Source organism: Peromyscus maniculatus, chromosome 16 (assembly GCF_049852395.1).
Source record: "Peromyscus maniculatus bairdii isolate BWxNUB_F1_BW_parent chromosome 16, HU_Pman_BW_mat_3.1, whole genome shotgun sequence".
Classification (NCBI taxonomy): domain Eukaryota; kingdom Metazoa; phylum Chordata; class Mammalia; order Rodentia; family Cricetidae; genus Peromyscus; species Peromyscus maniculatus.
The window spans coordinates 12,463,884-12,484,239 of NC_134867.1; the positions used below are offsets into that span (position 1 = coordinate 12,463,884).

Below are 20,356 nucleotides of genomic sequence, written 5' to 3' on the forward strand. Positions count from 1 at the left end.
ATATATGAGCAACAAAGTTTCAAATATAAATAAATCTAAAAGGAGTCTTTGACATCTAAAAATTAAACTTAACTTTCCCTAAACTGTTCCATATAGCAAAAACCTCTCCTAGGGGAAAATAAAAAAAAAACTATCTGTTCAACTACTTTCTTTCCCCCTGACATTCCACCTCCCTCTTCTTTTTAAGGAGGAAAACCCACGCCTCAGGCTGCCTCCCACTTGCGGCCTTCCACAGAAGCACCAGCCTGAAGCAGTGTGAGAGCCCTGCTGGATGACTAGTTTGATACCTGCTGCTAATCGACCAACAAGGAGCCATTGTTGATGGAGTGGTGGGTACCGCAGGGAGGGGAGAGAGAGCCAGAGGCAGGAAGTGTCCAAAGCGCCCTCATCTTGTCATGCCTGAGTGATTGCTCACTTTACCTGCTAATCAGGGATGGGTTCACCAGTACCCATCCCAGACAAACTCAATGTTAAGTAACAAGGTTACCTACCTGAATAATAAATGAGTTTATTAGAACCATAGGGGCTCCTCTAAATGTCTCCACAGCATAATTTTAGAGTTTGGAGAGTCACTAGGAAAGTACTTTCACTTTCAATAACAGGTCCAGACACTTCAGGAAAGTGGGGGGGGGGGGGGGAGGGAATGGCACGTGCTCCCAAATCTCCCTTTCTAAAACTAAGATGTGGGTTGAAAAGAGAGAGAGAATTTTAAATAATCGTACTACAGATAAGGAAGTGCCTCAGCTTTGGAAGGCAGAGACAGCAACACACAGGGAACCCTGTTAGGGAGAGCAGGACTCTGGAAGATAAACATGAAATGTATCATGCTTAAGTAAGGTTCAATAGTGAAAGGAAAGGCAAACACTGGAATACATAATAAAAGACTGCCATCCAGAAGGAAGAGTCTCTCTGTGTCTTAAAAAAATAAGAATAGCTGGGTATAATGATGCACGCCTTTAATCCCAGCACTTGAGAGGCAGAGGAAGGCAAATCTCCATGAGTTCCAGGCCAGCCTGGTCTACAGAGTGAGTTCCAGGAGAGCCAGAAGAACACAGTGGAGCCTTATCCCAAACAAACAAACAAAACATAAAAAAGAAGAGAAAAATAAGAATGAGGACAAATTCTAATGAAAATAATATACTTAAAATTTATTAATCTGAAGTTAAAAAATATATGACCAGAATTATTCTCTGCAAAATTATTCATAATAGTGCAGTACTGAAAACTATCAAAAACAGCCTTATTTGGCATTTTATTTCAAACTCATAAGATGGAATACTTTGTGGTTTTAAGCATGCACATGTGTGTGCATGAGTGTGTGTGTGTGTGTGAGTGTGTGTGTGAGTATATGTGTGAGTGTGTGTGTGTGTGTGTGTGTGTGTGTGTGTAAGAGGGCACATGCAGGGCACTTCTCTACAATGTTTGTATGGCTTCATGTGGGAATCTGCCATGCTCTATGAATAGGCTGGGTCTGAGAAAGAAAACGCTGGAGGTGGTCGTCCTTGGGAAGGAAAAAACTAAAATGTGGTTTCTACTTTCTTTTGTGTGCCATTTTAAATTGTTGGAATTTTTAAACCAGAGATAGATATAAATAGAAAAATAAACAATGTCTGAATGAGTTTCCTTCTCTGAGAGCTTTCTGATATCTTCAGTCTTTTAAATGGCCTTCATTTTCTTTGTCTTCTAATGATGTTGCATCCTGCACCACTAAACTCCGCTGGGCATTGCTTTAATATCCCAACAAAAGCAGTGAAGTGAAGTCGCTTTGACCTAGGCGAGGGCAGTTTGACTACATGTCCATTTAGCAAAACACACATAGTGGGTTTCCTGCTAGGGCCTGTGATCTACTCAGCCATGGGCTTTTGGCCAGTTTTACAGTGTCAGACACATACATATTCCCCCCGTGAAACAGCCTCAAATCCAATCAGAAACTAATTGGTCGCCCTGCAAGAGCCACGCCACTATTGCGCCAGGCGTATCTTAACTAGAAGGATATGCTGTAGCCAGCGGGGTCCACAGCTGGGACTCCCAAAACTGTTATGGCTTTCACCCTCAGTCTTGGTCAGAGAAGCCTCTTTTTGCAGTGGGTAATGGTTAATGTAGAGTCTCACCACTGGTCAAAGTGCTAAGAATTAGAGACTATTGAGTAATCAGTTCTAAATGAAGCTTCTATATCAGCCCCTTCAAGACCCAGGGAACATTCTAGAAGAGGGGACAGAAAGCTTCTAAGATAGTCACCGCCTATAAAAAGTCAGACAAGAGAGACAATAATAACATGCACAGATAGGTAGTATAAGCAAGATATGAAACACCAGAGAATCAAGGAAGATGGAAGAAATCGGTTCTGCCAGTAGAGTCGGGAGGCGTGGCAACAGGAGAATCAGAACATGACGTCAGAGTTAGGACTTTCCCGGGCAGAAGTGCCCAGGCTGGTGATGCGGTAGGGTTGGGCCGGGATATTGAGGGGGTGTAGGAAGGAAATGCAGATAAATGAGCAGGGAGAAAGATCGACGGCTTTCTGTTGTTTCTGAAAGCAGCAAGAGGCAGCAGTACAGGGGCCTTGAGTCTCTGCAGGACTCTTAAATGATTCCCTTCTGTCAACTACAGGGAAGGGGTCTGCCCCCAGTACGACGGCTTCTCACCAGCGTTTCAGAACACTACAGTAATCCGATTTCATCTCACTCTGGGGCTCCATGCTGAACTTGCTGGGACCCAATGTCTTCCAAATGCAACCTACATAGTCACCTAATAGCTCTCAGGTTCTTGGGGCCATACACGAGGTGATTTCTAACGATACAGGCTCACGTTGGCACCTGTCTGAATCCAGCCATTCTCAACAGCGGCCCAAGAGCTCAGTTAGGCTCCAGGGAGATTTCTTCCCCTTCACGAGTCTCTCAACTCCATTCCTCCCCCCCTCCCGCCCCCCTCCGCCCACAACCCAGTTGTCTGACTAATAGCAATCTCAAGTGCTGATTAAATACAATTCACACAGCTTCCTCATTGTTTCGTGCACATAAGTGATGTGTGTGCATCCCTGGAGGCCGGAGCCTGTGTTCCGCTTATTACTCTGCCCTTCAGCATCTGGTTCAGTGTTGCACCTGCAGAGTGCACCTGGCGCCTGTTCAATGGCAGCCTTGTTCACCATGGAGTACAGCATCTCACCTGCAGTCAGAAGTGCACATCTACTTTTTTAAGGTTTGGGTGAATCCTATCTATTTGGATAGAAGTGTGTTCAACATAAAAGAACACTTTGAAAATCAACAAAACCTTCACCTCGGGGTGAAGATGTAGCTCAGTGAAGGAATGCTCGTGTGGAATGCACAAGGCCCTGGGTTTGAGACTCAGTGCTGTAAAAAAACAAAACAAAATAAACAAAAGACTGAAACAACTTCACATGACAAGATGGAGGCAATGGGGGCTGGAGGGACAGCTCAGGACACATACTCCTTTCAGGTGCACACACACACACTCACACACACACTCACACACAGACACTCACACACTCACACTCACACACACACACGCTCACACACATACACACACATACACATACACACATGCTCACACACACACATGCTCACACACACGCTCACACACATACACACACACTCACACACTCACACTCACACACACACATACACACACATACCCACTTGCTCACACACACATACACATGCTCACACACACACTCACACACATGTAATTAAAAATAAATCTTTTATTAGAAAAAAGGAATAAGGACAATAATAGAGTCTGTTAAATTGAGAAAATGAGTTCTTTTAATCACACTTTCCCCAATTCTGACAACATTTAGCTAACAGACGCCAAACCAGTACTCACATCTACTCATTCCTGGGATTAAAATTTTACTCTGTGATATTGTTCTCCATATTTTATTTATAGGATAAATATTTTATCCTATAAATAAAACCAAGAGTCCTTAGAGACAGCTGATTTCATATTTTGGGACAAAGAAGGGTCAGGGTTGGCTTGAATATCTGATTAGTGCAGAGGCAAGGGTGGTTTTAAGGGTACGAGGAAGGTTACTAAAAGGACAAAGAAGAAAGATGTCATGACTTGCTCATCAGCAGTGACAGTAATAATCCAGTAGTAATCCTGCAACCCAAATGCATTATGTGTGGAGGCCGTACGCTCTTTTCAACATGCGAAAGTCCTAGAGGAGTTGCACCCAGATATAACTGTAGCATTTTTAATATAATTGAAAGGTGAACAGAATAAAATACAATTTGTTTCAGTTGGTTTTACTAAATGTGGGGGACTTCTTTATAGCTGTTTGGTTCACTGAGTAAGTGTGGATATGCACACTTGTCTTTCGACTCTAAATAGAGAAGGGTCAGTGTGATACATTGTGAAGAAGCCAACACCTCCTGGAAAAACAGGAATTGAACCCAAGCTGAAAGGGCTTGTCGGTGCTGGTCCCCACATCAGAACCAAGGAAGAGGAGGGCTCCGCAGGGAAAGGTGACCCTGACAGCCTTAGAGGAACTGCTTGGACCTGTGGGACATGAAGCTTCTAGCTGTGCCTAGGAAGTAGGGGGACACCCCGGGACCATGGTGCCTCCTTGCCCACAGAAATAGCACCCTCACTCTGGTATGGGGAGGCTAGGTGGCAGAGCCCTGGGTCCTTATGATGGCCCATGTGCTGGGGACAGAGGACTGCAGAAGCACCCCAACTCATCTGCCTTTGACTGAACCTACTCTCCTTCCTGCCCCAGCGATGAATGGTAGAGCAGTCAGTGTGATAGAAAATCAAAGGCCGCCTCTGTCAGGGGCGGGAGGGAAGAGGTCATATGCAAGAAGAGCAAATGTGTGGAGCAGGGTTTCAAACCCTGCAGGATTTGAAATTACCAGAGCAGTTGGAAACATGAGAGGCAGGCGTGCCATACATGTACTCAGAATTCACTGGCTGGACGGCTGCTCAGCTGCATCCCAGCTCTCCTCCGGTCCTGTTGGCCAGCCCAGAACTTCCTTTAACTCCAGCTTTGCCAACAGGGCTCACTGGCCTAGACCCGCTTCTCAGAAGATGACTCTGAGGTAAGGGAAAGCAGGTATAAGGCCTATGAGTGGCTGGCCTTGTCCCCTCCTGGTTTCCGATACCCACTCCTTTTTATTTCAATACCCCACTGTGACCAGTCTTACACTTCAAGGGACATCGGCACAGAAGACAATACTCTGGAGATCTTGGGTACTAGCCTGGGCCTGATGCTCTCCCTTACATGGCCTGCCTGAGCCATGTCCCCTGGTGCCTGTGACAGTGAGTTGCTGTCTGGATTTACTCTCTGGGAGGTAATGGCCTGAGCTTGGAAGATGGGCGTGGGAAGAGGAAGCCAGAAGAATGTAGATCCCTACTCCCCCATCCCCCCTTGCTAGCTCTCTAGCAGAAAACCTCTCCTGTCTGGCTCCAGGGTCCTAACCTCCCCTGAGTGACTCCCTGAGGTCCTCTGCCTCTTGAACCAAGAGTTGAATAGCCTCAAATTTTGACTTTTCCATCACCATGTGGCCATCCCCCTCCATTAAATACTTATTCTCTTAAATAGAAAAGAGATTACCCTGAAGACATCCATGCAAATGACAGCATGTACCTGCCTTAGGCATGCCCTTAACAATGGGGTGAAATAGAACCTTGGAAAAGAGCCTCCTTTGGGAAGGGTCTGTCTTTGCTACTTCAAAGGCTTGAGTCTGCCTCTCTCTTGCCACAGCTGGAGATGTGCCCATGAGCAAGCTTATGGGTCTTGATGGGGGGGGGGGGGGGCAGGACTGACAGGAAGGGAAGTCTGTGTTCCCCAGACTCATAGATTAAAAAAAAGAAAAAGAAAAGGTGATGATCTTCAAGGTAAATGTTGAAATTTACATAGTGGTATGGTAGTATGCTCTCAGAGGGCAGTCAGGGAGAATGCAAATATAAACGCAGATACCACTATGCATCCCTGCAGGCTCCCTCCCTGCTTAACTATGGTTTTGCTTTGGGGGAAATCAGTTACCCACATTCTGAAAATATCACCATAATACAATGAGGAACTAAGATACCTTGAGAGAAAGATCATAGTCACATAACTCTTATTACAGTACATTACCATGTCAATTTTTATTGTTAGTTATTATTATTGCTCTCTTACCATGCTTAATTTACAAATTCGGCTTTATCATAGGTATATGTGTAGGGAAAAAAACATTGTACATATAGTACTATCTGGCATTTCAGGCATTCAATGGGGTTCTTGGAATGCTTCCCTTGTGTAGACATACAGATGCGAACAGTCTCTCTGGAAGAGATGCCTTATGATGACAGCTACTGTCTGCTGCTGGGATAAGGAGGGAAACTGCAGGTCCAGGGGATGGAGAGCAACTTCTCTTTCCACATTGCTCTCTAACGTGAATGCTGTGTGTTTTCAAACAGTAATAAAACCAAGTGTGACCTAAGGGAGAGAGTGACCTCCATGGCTGCTGATTGCCAGGGCCAGCTGCACCAGTGTGGGTGAGGTGGGTGGAGTGAGGAGCTCTGAACCCTGAAAAGATTGCAAATCATGGGGCAACATGGGAGTGTTACACTCACGAGTCCTGTACACTCACAGTATGTGAGCATTCGCACTAACCAGGAGGCCTACTGACATCAGTGAGTCAACTGAGCAGACCACACCTATCCCCATGGGCACTGGTGGTACCCCAGGCTCAGTGCTTTGAACTGGTGGAAACGTCCACGGACCAGGTTCATATAGACTCTACTTCTGATTAGCTGATAGGCAGACACGTTACTCAACCCTTCTGAGCTTGCTTAGCAATCAGTACAGGTTCTGAACACCCCACAGAGCAAAGCTGACAGGCTCATGCAAAGTTCAGTGAGCAATTCAGGCTCACATAGTCAAAGCGAGAAGAGCCCCCAAGTTCCCAGGTTCTGACTCACAGACCAACGTAGAAACAAAGCAGCCACATTGCCTTGGTAGGAGTGGTGTGATGAAACTGAGCTATTCTGCAGCCAGTGACCTAAACAGGTTGAGGCGGAAGGCCTCGGTATCCAGGAGGTGTCTAGGGACAGTCCCAGGGGCAGTGGCAAAGGGCATGGAGCAGTTCCTCACAAGTCTCCAGGCATCTGCTGAGCGGAGGAAGATCGGGAAAGTATCACAGCGCCTTCTTTCAATAGGTTAGCCGCAGCCAAACCTCTCCTTCGTGGTCGAGTGGAGACATTCAAGGTCACTGGGAGTACCTTGCCAGATCTTTGGGAGCTGAATGCTCAGTAGGGAGAAGAGATCATCACGTAGGACATAGCAGAACATTTCTGAGACTACTGGACCGCAAGGATGGGACCAAAGAGTCCAGGACAGTCACAGCCTGCAGCACACCTCGCCCACCAGCTCCTCTCTCCCACCTTGCCCTTCCTGGGTGCCCACAGCCTGGAGCTCCCCGTGACCCGGGCCCTGGAGGATACGGAAGCTGGAAACCCTGAGTCTGCGGCCCCTGGACTCCCACACCCACAGCTCTTCAGAGGTTTGCGTGACCATCTGAACGGAAGGAAGAATAAGGGCCCAGGGTTCGAACTGAGTCTCTGCCTGCAGAGCCTGTAACGGGGCTCCCCACAGTTTTGTCTAAGGATGGCATTTAACCTTTGCTCGGCTTTACACAGCAGAGGTCGGTCCCCACTCTCCTACAGTCAGTGTTCTCTGGACCTGAAAAGGAGCCGCCTTCAAAGACTCATGCCCCATAGGAAGCTGTTTTGGGGGTGGGGGTGGGCTCCTTTCCCATAGCTCTGCCTGGAAGTTGCTACTCTAACAGAAGCTTTCTATCCCCCATTCCTTCTCTATGCTGTAACTGAATTCTTTCTGTCATAGCACCGATGTGCTGTCCTTCTTATCTGGATCCGTGTCTCTCTCCATACACTTGAGCTCCGTGTCTTTGATTGATTGATTTGGACTTTTGAGACAGGGTATCCCTAGTGAGCCTAGTATTTGCTAGATAGTCCGGGCTGGCTTCCAGGTTGCTGTGATCCTTCTGCATCTGCCTCCTGGGTGCTGAGACTGCAGATGTGCACACCTGGCTCTATCTCCAGGGAGCTGAGTATCCACACATCTCTGAGAATTAGAAAATGTTCTCCAAACGGTTGAACGGGTGACCTGGTAACCTGGCCCTCATCAGGGACTCTTCCACTGCTCAGCACCGAAGCAGCAGGCTCCAGCCTAGGCCATCTGTTTATTATCTGTTGGTAGTGTCCCAGGCTCGGGGACACCGGAGGAGTCTTCAGTAACCATTGTCTGGGACCAGCTACATGACTTGGTGGGTAAAAACGCTTAGCACACAAGCCTGGCAGCCCGAGTTCTAACCCTGGAACCCACACAAAGGTGAAAGAGAGCCAGCTCCACAACGTTGTCCTCTGACCTCCACACACACCCCAGAGCATACACACACTCATGTGCATATACTCCCTTGCACAATTAAAAAAAAAAAAAAACCCACTTCCCAACAAGAAGAACACCCCAGCAAGACATGTCATTCATGTGTTTCCAAAATAGGCCTGACCAAATTCACCTACTTCATTTGTGATAGTTTTCAGGTGGTTCGGAGCCCAGCGTTACTGCGCTTGTACTTAGAGCTGAGGAGCGGAGGCTCAGATAGAGAGCAGGTGATCACCATCCATCAGTACACAGAGCTGGGATCCAGCCCCAGGGCTCTGTGCACAGGGCTGGGATCCAGCCCCAGGGCTCTGCGCAGGCCCCTCAACTCTCCTCTCGGGCAGCCCAGAGTGGAACTCATCAGACTGGCAATGTTGCCGTAGGGCAGGAGAGGGAAGCCTGACCTTTCTGGCCACACCCTTTCATCTCTGAACGCTGAAATGATGACCCAACAGTTCTCGGGAAGGTCCTGCTGTTTAGTCAGCGTCCACAGTGTCTGGGCTGACTGCTGAAGAGCGGGTGCGGGCTGTGCCCCTTGAAGGACACCGGTCTGCTAAGGACACAGCTGTGTCTCTGAGCCCGTGGGCAGGGGAAGGCACTTCCCCGGGGCGGCTGCGGTAGTTCTCGTTTATTCAGCAAGCCACCATTTCCTGTTTTGATCTCTATTTATACTTTATGTTTAGTTTTGAGAAAGTGCCGGGGTCTCGGTGTTTGGGGTGTTCTTCGTTCAATCTCTGCAAAGCATCATCTTTCCAAGGTGATGTGTGTGTGTGCGCTCACGGGTGTGGCAGGGAGGGGACTACAGAGCAAGGTTCTTTTCAATGCTTTGCTAAGAAGAATCATGAAAACTTCCCTGGTAAAACAACAACATTCAAATAGTACCAGTCATTACCAGTCATAACTCCCCAAATCTCGGGACCTATTCAAAAGCCTCCAGAGTATGAACTTATGAAGAATGGTGATAGCGAATATTGATTGTCAACTTGACACACCCGGGCAGAGGGACCCTCATTCCTTATGGTGAAATTGCCTCCACTAGATTGGCCTGTGGCCATGTCTGTGGAGCATGTTTTTTGACTGCTAATTGATGAAGGAAGGCCTAACCCACTGTGGGTGGTGCCATCCTGCTGCAAGCCACAAAAATATACAAAGCAGGATTTCAGCTGATTATGACAAAGCTAATACCTGGAAGGAGCCGAGGGCCTTCCAGAGGTCAAGCTGAGGCTCAAGAAGCCTTGGTGATATTTGACATTTGACTATCAGCCGTTTCCTGCTATGAGTTTCTTGTGTGCTGTTGTAGCGTTTTCATCATTTACTGGGCACCATTTCCCCTCCACTAAAGGAATATTTAGATAACCTTGTTCACTGAAGCTATGCAGAGCCAGACCCCAGTTCAAGCCCCCTGTAATTATCGTTATTGGCAGCATCCGGCCAGGTCCATCCCCAGACGGAGGAAAGTACCTTATCAGAGATACCTCTGTACTCTCTAAGAACAGACTTAAGTGTCCAGACTACCTGTTTGAGAAGGCCTGGCGGATGTGCCAATTAAGCTTAACTACCTCCTTTCCCAAATCTTACCTCTAGTTCCAGATCTCCCTTCAACTATCACCAGAGGCATCCAGCTGTACACAGGTTGCCTAGCAACTGAACACACCTTCCCCCACCCTGCAGAAAAAACGGCAGATAGCTTGAACAGATAGGAGCCACAGGAAAAAAGAAGACAGTTTTATTTTCTCCCATTGACCTAGCAACTTACAGATTCTTAACATTTTCTACCAATCATGTTTAAGATTATAGTTGAGCACATAAGATCCCTCTTCTTAGATATTACCCAAATTTAGCATTTAATTAATTCATTAGTCACTTTCCTTTAGGGTTGCAAATGATAATTAACAATTACTGCCCCTCTGTGTGATTCTTATCACCCCTCGTTTGACCCTGGAAGCCTGACAATCACTGCCTGAGGAAACTCTTACCTGCCTTTATGACCACACAGGAATTCAAGCCTGGTGACCTTGCTCAACCAGGGGACTGCTATTGCCTGGGTTTATAGCTGGACTCTGGAGAGACTTGGGGGGATGGAGAGATGGAGAACGGAGAGGGACAAGGAGGATTTTGACCAGAGAGAACGTGTGAACAAAATGGAAGATGAGGAAGAGTCAGATGGGGAAGTACTAGCTGGGTAAGAATGAGATGAAAAGGACCTAGATGAGACAGAATTAAGACGAGAGAATTAAGACAGAACTTAGAGGGAGCAGCAGATAAATATAGAGAGAAATCAGACAAGAAAGGAGCTAGGCACGAGAACAGAACTGAAGCTGTGTATAAAGGATGTTATCTCAGAGGAATTAAAGCAAGTGGACTACAGAGCTCGGTGTGCTGAGATTCTATTTCCTGAAAACAGTCCTCGCTGTTCGTAGTTTCTTTCCTGAGCACCTGGGAAGTATTAATATTAAGGCTGGTCCCTCTAATATCATACAAGACCATCCCTGGGCTGTTAGTCCTGGATTGTATAAGAAAGCAGGCTGAGCAAGCCAGAGAGAAGCAGCATCCCTCCACAGCCTCTGCATCAGCGCCTGCCTCCAGGTTTCTGCCTTGACCTCCCTTAGTGATGCTCTGTGATATAGAAGCCAAGCCAAATAAAAATAAACCCTTTCCTTCCTAAGTTGCTTTTTGATCATGGTGGTCATCACAAGAGGAAGGCCAGTGAGGGTAAGGGCAAAACTCTCTGAGACCACAACCCTCCCAACGCCACATTTCAGAGATTTCAGCCACACAATTAATTGTTCATTTTGAAGTCCAGAGATTTGTAACCATGATGTTTCCATGAGATACTCTTTGGAAAACACCGGGGTACCTCAGACACTTCTCTGGTGCTCTAGAGTGAGGTGTAGCAATTCAACGTTTGCCTTGGAAGACCCACTACCTCAGGGCCCGCACGAGCTACAGGTAGCCGTCAGCAGTATACAAACAAGAGAGGTACTAAGTCGAGAAATGGTACAGCGCCTCTCTAGGGCTCAGGAGAGCCAACACTGGCTGCAAGGCAACAGCAAGTGCACACTTATTTTGAAGCTGATTTTCAGTCTCTAGGTTTGGTCGTTGGACTTCCCCAGTCGACAAGGAACACGAAGCAGTCAGGGAGCTGCCTTTGATGGGTGCTCAGTGGAGGGGCAGAGTGGCTGAGGAGCACTGATCTGAGCTGGCAATCAGACACACCAGAATTTGCCAGGTCTAGGCTGCCAGGATGCTGCTAGGATCCCATGGGCCCCTGCATAACAGGCAGGCCCTGGAGGATAGGAATTACAGCTCTTCCCGTACCAATCATTTTTTTACTTCTCCTTTTGCGAAGAATGGAGTCAGAAGGAACTGGATTTCCTGATCACTCTGCAGCACTCCCAAAGACAGCTAGCAGGTAAGATCATTTCTTCATTTTCCAAGAAAAAAAAGAACGCACCCAGACAGCATCATGATGCTCAGCTCTGTCTGCAGTGTGCGCCAGTAGTCTCCGGTCTACACAGCACCCATGTCGTGGGAGTAAAGCAGCTGAAACCCTTACATCAGAAGGGACTGGACGCTCTAGAAAGCTGCGAGGCTGGGAAGAAAGGCAGGTCCTGAGTCCCGGGCATGGTCCTAAGCCCTGTCTGGACACAGGTAGCCAGCCGTTACTCAGTGGTTCACTGTCCGCTGGTACTTTAAGAAAAAACCAGTCTTTAAACATCAGGAATACAAGGGCCGTCCCTGCGTCTGAAACCAATGGGCAAAGTGAGGGGGTTGGAGTAAGGCATGCAGAAGAGCGCCCTTCCAATAGGGTCCGCCCTCTTACAGGAGGGACAGCAAAACGCACTGAATTGACTTCTGATCGCCAAGGCTCCCAAAGGCTTCTGGGATGTGCTGATCAGGGCAGTTGTCCTCACCCCCACCAGGGACACAGGTTGGGAGGGTCACTACCTCTCTGGCCAGTGTTCCCACGCCCTCACACAACCTACTGTACCCCAACACCACCCTGGCAGGTGTTATAAGACCAAGCAAGGTCAAGGGCAAATTCTTAGCCCTCAGAGGGGAAGTGCTAGCCAGAGACACTGTTCTCTTTGCCTGCTTATCCTTTTAACCATTCCACCATACTTTCTAACCATCCATGTGTGCAGAGCACTGGGGAGGTGAAGGTGCACACAGACACCCCCAGGAGGACCCCTGAGGAAGGCAGAGCACCCCCATGTGTCCAGGGAGCCCTACTGACATATTGGGGTACGCAAACCCAGCACAGCTGACTGCTTCCCCACCCCCATCACTAACATACGGCGTCTCCCAGATGGTGCTGAGCCTGGATCACACTCACAGGTCATCTGAGGAGAAGCAGGCACTGTACACCCTCGGGGCACACGGGACAGCGGCCAGTAGCCAAAATGACAGTGTGTCTGTGGACTAGCCGCTCCTTCTCTCAGAGCGCCCTGCTGTTGGAAGACAGGAATCTAGTCCCCTGGCCCTTGACCACGGCTTTCCTTACCCTTCATGGCATGGGCACTGCCCTTGGTGTACAGTGACACACGGGGCCCAGCCCACAGCACCAACAAGGCAACAGATAGAGGATGGGTACGTGGACCAGTGGCATGCACAGCTGCTAATATTCCTCCACTAAATGCTCACTGTGCGACTTTAAGCCAAGTGTTGTGAGACGCCCCCTATTGTACAGGCCTGTCACACCTGTGCAGCAAGAGCCTTGAACTCAGCCTGAAGCAAGTGGAAGACATTATTATTGCCACCGCCCCACCCCCCACATCTGGGCTGGGTGAAGACGTATGTGACCTCTCCAGGTCTGGCTGTGAGCGAGCCGCTCCTTAGCCAATCCAGACTAATTAAAATGAAAGGGGCGGAGGCGGGGGGAGCATGGCAGAATTGTAGGCTTCCACTCTTGGTTGCCAAAGGAAAAGTCAACAAAGGAAAGAACAATGATCCTTTTGTCCAGCATGCTCCCAGGGTGGCAAGCAGGGCTTGGGCGGCATGCTGGGTGTTCTTTCTCAAAGGTCTCCAGAGTCTGCGAAGGCCCAGCTGAGCCAGTTCTGAATTAGCGTTCAGTTTACCTTCTGAAAACCCTTACCTATAGGAATATTTGGGGGACACTCAGGCATTTGTGTGGCACTCTGAGGCTGTGTGGGACATCAGGACAAACACTTGTGCACGCAGAAAGGCACACCCTCGGGGTCAATGAGGACGAGACTCAGTGTAGGAGCTGGGATGGACGGCTTCACAGAGCGAGTGTGACAGAAACAGAAATCAGAGAATCACCCTACCCCAGGACGCTAGCAGCCGCCTACCCCGGGATGCTAGCAGCCGCCTGAAGGCACCGGAACTACTCAGGGATGATTCTGTTTCCATCCAGTAAAGAACAGGAACAGAGAGACGGGAACCAAGAGATGGGGACCAGACATGAGGGGACAAGTGTGAGGACAGAGATGAAGCCTAGGCACTGGGACAGTCCGAGGGTCATAGGTCCAGGTGGAGACACCGATCCCAGCTCAGGGTGCTGTGAACGCAGATCTCACCAGCTTTAGACAAAACCAAGTCTGGGGTGCAGCAAGAAGTCTATGAATAGGTTTTGGGAATTTTCTGAGGAACCAGGAGAAGCTAGAAGAGCAGAAAGGGGTACATTTTATCCCAACTTCCAAAGCAAGTTGGACCCTGAGTGTGATAATTAATTATTAAATTATTAATCATTTCAGAACTAACAGGTCCATGAGTACTAGAAGATGACCTCTGTTTATAATGTGCCGTTGACTGCAGAAGGACTAATGCTCTTCAAATTGAAGGTTTATCCGAATGAGATTCACTTAAGAGAAAGGCAGGGTAATTAGGTGGAGGCCGGAAGAATGAACTAACCCCAGGTGCTTGGCTTTCGCACAGTAACTTCCCAAGATCATTTCTGAAACAGACAATACGTCGCATGGGAGCAGGAGGGTAGTGCAGTCAGGCAGAGCTCGTGACTGGTGGGCCACTGCCAAGGTGGGTGGTGACAGCACACATCGGCAGGCAGCCTTGCCTCTAGGGCAAGTGTCCGCTCTCCAGTCTGCCATCATCTTCCCGGGAACACGGATGAAGGCTTGGACGGCAGACATGCCAAGTAACCAGCCCGGGAGAGGCAGTCCCTGCTGCCGACTACAGAGCTGGGATGCAGGATGCTGTACACATGTAGACAAAAGCAATCGAAGGAAACTGAACAGATGCCCTGCTGTTCATGGATGTTCAGGAGAGACGTGCTAGGAAAGGTGGGGCTGGAGAGACAGCTCCGTGGTTGGTTTGTGTCACTTGCTGCTTTTCTAGAGGACCCAGGTTCAATCCCCAGCACCCCTATGGTGATTCACAACCCTTCGTAACTTCCGTGCCAGAGGATCTGATGCCCACCCTTCAGGCCTCTGCAGATAACAGGCATGCATGTGGCGCACACACATAAATGCAGCCAAAACACCCATGCACATAAAATAAAAATAAATAAATCTTTTAAAAAAAGATTTAGAAATTTTAGTTAGGACAAACCTGCTTCCGATCATGACCTAGACCATTTGATGAAGGAGCCCCTGGGACGGAGACCACCCAGAGGCCAGCTCAAGACACAATAACACCATTGTCTGCAGAACAGCTGGAGTCTACACCTACATCTGTCAGGGCACAGAATTAAAAATAAATATTGACTCAAAACAGGAGGGAAAGGCGAGGCATATGGATGGAGCTTCCCTTTGTGGGAAAGTCAGAAATAAGAACATGGAGCTGGGAAAAAAGTATTCTGTGTGGCAGCACACTGTGGATCCATGACATGAACAGTGTATCACAACAGCCCATGAGCTGGCCCCATCACACTGCATCAAGAATTCAGATTAGAGAGAGAGAGAGAGAGAAGCAAAGTAGAAGCAATCTAGTCTGCTTATCTGAAGGACAAGGAGAGACAGACAGACAGACACACACACACACAGAGAGAGAGAGAGAGAGAGAGAGAGAGAGAGAGAGAGAGAGAGAGAGAGAGAGAGAGAGAGAGAGAGAGAGTTTTAATTAGAAAAGTTATTTAAGCATGCAGTCCAAAAACTAGGTATTTCTTTATGCAAATAAATGTTCATTCTTGAATCAAAACAACAAAGAAAAACAACTATTTGAGGCAGGTCTCGTGTAGCCCAGCCCTCAAACGTTCAGTATAGCAGAGGATGACCTAGAACTTCTGATCCTCCTGCCTCCACAGCCCGAGTGCTGGGTTATATGTACCACCATGCTTGGTTTATATGGTACTGGGATCGGAACTCAAAACTTCAGGCATTTGAGGCCAACACTCTACCAACTGAGCTACATCTCTGGTCTGACAAATACAATGATTTTGATTTAAAAATAGAAAGAAAGAAAGAATTTAAAGTCGGACACAGTGACACCAATTTATAACACTCCAGTGGCTGAGGCAGGATGATCACGAATTCTAGGCTAGCCTAAGCTACACCACGAAATCCTTTTAAAACGCATTTAAAAATAAACGTGTTAGTTAAAAGGATGATAATGCTGAATTCTCATGATCTACGTCTCAGTCTATCTCAAAAGTGGATAAGCAGGAATTACCAAGTCTGTCTGTGTTTCCACAGCAACCAGAAGTAAATACCAGAAGAGATACCAAGTATTACCACTAGTGGGACCTGTACTGTAGGATAGAAAGTTCCTTTGTCTGCATGAAAGAAGTGCTTGGAACCATACAGGACAAAAAAAAAAAAAAAAGTGCTATCCCACTGACAAGCCAGCCCAGCCGAGGCGAGGCGGGCTCCTCGTCACTGTTGAGAAGGCTGTCTCTCAACAAGCTTTCTTCTGACAAGTCCATTCTGTCACTTCTTCGTAGAAGAGAAATGAAACCTGGAGGCAAATCCCTAACTCCAAGAAGCTCAATGTAGTAAGGACATTAAAACCTATTAATAGGAAAAGGGCACTGTAGAAAAAGAAAACTACGGTCCCCGCCCCAGCCATCAATCTCCTTTACGAAGGCTCTGTTATCAGTCTCTTGTTACATTTCATAATAGGTTTTCAAAACGGATCTTGGTTGTGAGACCCAAGGGGCAGACACAGTGCGTGAAGACCGCAGCTAAGAGGCGTGCTCACGGCAGAGCAGCTCACGGACAAGGGCCCGCAGGTGCTGATTGAATTGGTTTGATTGGATTGAACTCAACAGATTTAAATGGAGATTCTCAGGATGAGGCATTTAATAAACCTTAGTCTAATCGAACTAGACTGGCAAAATAAAGCATTGTAAATCCATATCCTGGAACACTGTGACTTCCTGAGACAGTCATCTCCCCGTCCCAAAGCAGCCCAGAGGGACCCATTCAGGCCTCCCTGGTTGCTGACAGGGCAGTGTCTCCAGGATTTATAAATCCATTAGGAAATGACAATAGAGGTCGCCAATGGCTACGTGCAGTCACCTCATTTGCATGCTATTAAAACTGCATAAAAGGATTTATGTTTAGAGAGGCATAGATATATATGTGGTGCACCTAAAATATACATCTAATTTTAGAGTAGCTTATTAATGTATTGACTCACATCTAGCTGAGCATATCAGACAGATGTGTGAATTCTTAAGCATTCTCCGATAGCCCGATTGATTAGTGCACTGGTTTCCTAACATAGTCCTAGTGAATCACCCCACACTTGATAGCTTGCAACAGCCGAAATGGCTTCTCTCACCAAAGTCCGAGGTCAAGACGGCAGCTGGGCTGGTTCAGTCTTGGAACCTGGCAGGGTGGGGTCCACTCTCTGCCCCTTTCCTGGCCTCTCGTGGTTGTCAGCAGTCCTTGGCATTATTTGACCAGTACCCACATGTTTCTCCCTCCATGACCCAAGTCTTCTCTCCCTGTCTCCACACGGCCACCAATCACGTTTTAGCTAATTACACTTTCAAAAACTGTATTTCCAATTAGTTAGGAGTGTGAGGGTCCGTGTGGGTATGGATTTTAAGGGGGCCCTGCTAGATCGTTTGTGTCAACCTTTCCATGCAGGAGTGTTACCTGTAACGTTAAGTATGGAGTGGTTTCCAATAACTAACTCCATGTGCAGTTCTTTTTCTTTCTTTTATCTTCTTTTTGTGCCCAGACGGGTCTCATGTAACCGAGGCTGGTCTTGAACTCTTAACCTCCTGACTCCACTTCCCCTGCACTTGGATTACAAAGGTATGTCCACCAGTCGATGCCAGTTCAACACAAAGCTCTATAGAGCGATGCTGCCACGTGACGTCATCTAGCTTACCACTAATTTGGGAAGCTAGTTTCCCCCCTTGTCAAGATTTTTTTCAAACACAGATATTAGTATTATTTAGATGCAGTTTTCATACAGTCAAGTTCACAGGTCTTAAAGTCACATTTGAGTTTCATCAGAAGCATACACCAATGCAACCCATACCCCACTCAAAATGTTGACTGTGGAGCTGAGTACCCCAGTGGTATAGCACTTCCAATATAGCCCAGTGGTAGAACATGGCCTCAGACACATGGCACAGACAATGGAGGTCTTTCCAGGAGGCTTAATCCAGAAAATGAAAGTATCTTGACAATCGTGTTGCTGCACAGAGCCAGGGTGATAATGCGGCTGCACAGTGAGTTCGGGGGCGGAGCCTGCGTGAGCTCCAAGCTGCCACACGCCGTGCCGGTCCTACTGGCAACTAGATGCTCCCATACCTGTAGCCAACGCCATGGATCTAGCTCTGCCTCTTGCCCTGCCGTCTTTCCCATCTTCTGATCGCACGTTCATTCACTAAAGTGCCATTGCAAACTGCTGCGTGTTACACAGTGTATTTTTTGCCCAGACAGCTTTACATGCGAATACTTTTTGCAACAAGTCATTGAACTGGTTCACAGTTTCCGGTCAATACTGGTCTATCGCTGAGAGTCAGCTTGGATATCCTGCTGTTGCCCAGCATCAGGGTGATCATGTGGCTGGGCCGCGTGTCCAGGGGCAGGGTCCTTGCCAGCTCCAGGCCACTGCACACCTCCTTGCCCACCACAGCCACAGCTCACTGCCGCCGCCACCACAACTCTGTTTCTGCTTCTCTCAGCCGAAGAACTCAGCCGTCTTTTTTCCAACTTCATGAGACCACTTTCTAAAATCAGCTTCCCATGAGACCTGCCTTTGTTGTTGTTGTTGTTGTTGTTTCAGAGATAGTTGGTGCTTTGCAAACCCATCTGCCACGGTGTCTTCTCCCCTCAAAGGCCCCGTGGGTCTCAGACTCCTCAGAGCGGCTCCTCAGCCCCTCAGAGGGCCCCTGCTTTAGATTTTTCTATATGCACAATCATGTCATCTGTGAATTTAAAACTGCACTTCTTTTTCTTTCTATTTATTTTTTAAATATTTACTTTTATTCCCTGTGTTTTGTTTTTGTGTATTTATGGGCACCACATGCATGCCTGATTCTTGTGGAGACCAGAAGAGGGTGCCAGATCCCCTGGAACCCACATTGCAGAGGGTTATGAATCATCATGGGGGTGCTGGGAATTGAACCAGATTCAGTGCAAGAAAAGTAGACATTTAATTGCTGGGCCTCCGAGATAGCATTTCTTTTTTGAAAGTGTATTTCTGGGGCTGGGGAGATGGCTCAGTAGATAAAAAGTTTGCCACGCAAGCAGAGGACTTGAGTTTGAGTCCCCAGAACCCATATTTGAAAAACTAGAATCGGGGGATAGAAGCCAGGCAGTGGTGGTGCACGTCTTTAATCCCAGCACTTGGGAGGCAGAGCCAGGCGGATCTCTGTGAGTTCAAGACCAGCCTGGTCTACAGAGTGAGATCCAGGACAAGCACCAAAACAACACAGAGAAACCCTGTCTCAAAGAAACCAAAACAAAACAAAAAAGAATGGGGGGACAGACAGCTAGCGCAGGAATTAAAAAGCTCTTGCACTGGTGCCCAACTCCCCAGCACCCACCTGGGGGCTCACAGCCAGTCCGAACTCTAGTTGCAGGGGATTTGATCCTCTGTTAACTTCTGGTAGGACCGAGCACATATGTAGTACACGTAGTATGTATGCAGGCAAAACTCTCATACATATAAAAATAAAATAAATAAGCCTTGATTTAAAAAAAAAAAGTTGGGTGCAGCAAAGCACAGCTGTAACCCCAGCTCAGGAGTCAGAGACAGGGGGACCCCTGGGGCTGGCTGTCCAGCTCGTCCTGCTGACTCACTGAGCTCTGGGCTCAGTGAGAGACCCTGCTGCAACATTAACGTGGACAGTAGTAGAGGAGCGTCTGGCCGCCACAGGCACATGTGCATGTGTGCGCACATCCTTACACACCCCCAACATACACACACCTGCCCATGACAAAACTGCATCTCTTTCCAATCTTTTGCCTGTTGTATTTTGCTTCTCCCCCGATACCTTTCCTGTCTTGTTAGAGTGACTGGAAACTCCAGAACAATGCTAAAGGAAGTGAGGGAAGACATCTCTGCTTACACTGCTCCTAGGAGGAACTTTTTCAGTATTTTATCTCTAAGAAAGATGCTATATGTAGAGACTGGTAAGTTTTTTTGCACACTGAAGGCCTCTCTGCCGATGCAGCAAACCAAATCAGGCCAAATCAGGAAAAGCCCAGGTTTAATGGGTAAAGCACTCCTGGGTGATTCCCCAGCCCTGCAGAGAGGAGTCAGGGAGGAGACCAGAAGAACCACATGTCTGTTTTCAGGGATGCTGCTTATATACCCTGTGGGAGTGGTCTTGAGCCTCTCTGGGGGAGGAGCTGTGTTTGGTGGGCTTTGAAGGGGCGGGTTTAGGGAAAGAGATGGGAGGGGAGTTGAGGTGGATCTTCCACCAGACTCCTTCCAAACATTCCAGACTCTTTAGGTATAGGGATGCCAGGGTGTCAGGGGTTGAGGTGGAGCTCCCACCCAAACAGAGATGTATAAGATGCCTTTTATCAGATTAATAAATTTTCTTCTAGTCGATGCTTAGATGAAACC

General features: G+C 47.8%; 1 protein-coding gene across 4 annotated transcripts in view; it reads right to left on the bottom strand.

The window, feature by feature from the left end:
• The window catches only part of Scml4 (Scm polycomb group protein like 4), a 107,775-nt gene that overhangs the window by 57,419 nt on the left and 30,000 nt on the right, over positions 1-20,356 (bottom strand). The window contains exon 1 of one of the 4 annotated variants that reach the window (XM_076552372.1): positions 9,980-10,501. The exons of the other annotated variants lie outside the window; for them this stretch is intronic. The gene's annotated coding sequence lies outside the window, so the exon portion shown is untranslated. Of the gene's footprint in view, positions 1-9,979; positions 10,502-20,356 lie in introns of those variants that run through there. 4 annotated transcript variants of the gene reach the window in all.